A 2,218-nucleotide genomic window follows, 5' to 3' on the forward strand; every position below is an offset into this window, starting at 1 on the left:
ATATTAGAGGAGATCAAGAGAGAGAGAGAGAGAGAGAGAGAGAGAGAGAGAGAGAGCGAAACAGCAAAAATAGAGAAAGTGGGAGAGAGAGAGTATGCATGTGAGAGAAAGAGACGCACAATCATTAACCTACAGTTGTTGTCCATGCTCGCACAACATTGTCATCAATAACGCATTGTAGGCGCGGACCCAGCACCAGCAGCGGCGGCAGCAGCAGCAGCAGCAGCGGCAGCAGCAGCAGTAGCGGCGGCAGCAGCAGCAGCAGCGGCGGCAGCAGCAGCAGCTTGAAGGCCGCGGCGGCCACGTGTCCGACCGCCGCCGGCCCCACCTAGCGGGCCGCCACCAGCTTCCGTACTACCACAGCAGGGATTCACAGCATTTACCCATCTTTACATTACATCATTAGCGACACAACAAAACGCAACACACGCACAACATAATCGCAACATAGCCTTTCTATCGCGCGTCGGCTGTTGATCGCAGCGCCGCGCGGGCGCAGCGGCGGCCAGCGGAAACCGATGGGCCAAAACGTGCATACCGAAACATCATCTCGACCTAGTTCGGACGCGTTTCACTTTCGTCCAAAATGCACAAAGACGCCGTTCTAAATAAATGCGCGCCGCTTCATTCGCTGCGTTCACGCGGCCGCATCTACTTAATCCATCTGCGGCCAGATTCGGTCGGAATCCGTTGTTAATATTCCTGCTAATCACCGGACGCGGATCAGCGTCTGATCATCTGATCCGCGTCTGACCTAAAAGAATGCTATCGTTGTCGCCGCATCGATCGCCGTCCGACGGCGAGATATCTATGCTGCCGTGTCGACCGCGATGTCGGCTCGGCGACAACGGCCCGGCGCATGCGCGCAGGCAGAGCTGGCGTTGCGCGACTACGTACTCGCGATACTATGGAATGGTGACAGCGTGTGCGGAGTGAATCTGTGTATACGCATACACGAGTCATTATGATCACATGTTGATATGTCATCTACGTCATCTATGCCGAATGCATGTACCGTTATATATATATATTGCTGCATGCCCTGCCATGACGCACGATGTGACGGTATCGTAGCCCCGCCGTGACACATGGTGTGACGGTATCGTAGCCCCGCCGTGACGCATGGTGTGACGGTATCGTAGCCCCGCCGTGACGCACGGTGTGACGTCACCGTAGCCCCGCCGACGGCACCGCGACCTATTTTGACTCTCCCGACAACGCCGCGACATGCCGACAACAAAAATTGCAAAGCGAGTAAGACTCGCTAACCTTGAGTTGCCGAACGGCACCGGTCCGCCAGCAGACGACCGTCTCTCCCCCTCCCTCTCTCCTCTCTCTCTCTCTCTCTATTTATATTTCTTTCTCGCGAACCACTCCCACACACAGGTACCGTTACACGTAAGCAGTATTGAGAATGCTATTATGGACGTGCCGTGCTTATTCGGCCATGTACAGACCATTAGGCGTTGTATGAGCCGGGCATGCAGAGGCTTATAATGCGGTATTTGAGCGGCTGGCCGAGCTTGCCCACAAAGAAATGGAATTTTTAATTTACAGTTAACGACGTCGAAACCCAATTTCCACACGTCAGAACAGCGAGCGTCGGTTCTAAACGTCACGTCACGATGTTAACGTAATACACACGTCACGATGACGTATCAATGCAAAACAATGCACACATGCAGATTTCAGTGAAGCTGCCCGGATGAGATATTTATAGATCATGCTCGGATATATGAATATATCGATTCATCCTCATTGAAGCTATATAATAGTGCAGACACGATGGTGCTGACATCTGACGATGCAACAAACGAGCGATAAATCTTATGTCAGCTCTGCACACGTCTAGACAATCGTTGATCTCGTTGACTATGTAGATCAGAGGCTGAGACATGAATAACGCGTGTATACGTGAATAGGTGACGGAGCAGCACCGCAGACGATGCACCGTCGGTAAATATGCCATAAAGCTGCGTCTAAGCTGCTCGCATGCGTGACTTGCGCAAACATACGGGTGCTAGAATACATTACCCGGCACGCGACAGACGTCTGTAAGTGTCAAGGAATACACATACGTGCGTGTGTGCGGAATTCCCGGTGTGTGAGCATGCGCGTGCGTGCGCGTGCGTGCGTGCGTGCGTACGTGTGTGTGTGTGTGTGTGTGTGTGTGTGTGTGTGTGTGTGTGTGTGTGTGTGTGTGTGTGTGTGTGTGTGT

This window comes from Priapulus caudatus, unplaced genomic scaffold (genome assembly GCF_000485595.1).
Source record: "Priapulus caudatus unplaced genomic scaffold, Priapulus_caudatus-5.0.1 Scaffold816, whole genome shotgun sequence".
Classification (NCBI taxonomy): Eukaryota; Metazoa; Priapulida; class Priapulimorpha; order Priapulimorphida; family Priapulidae; genus Priapulus; species Priapulus caudatus.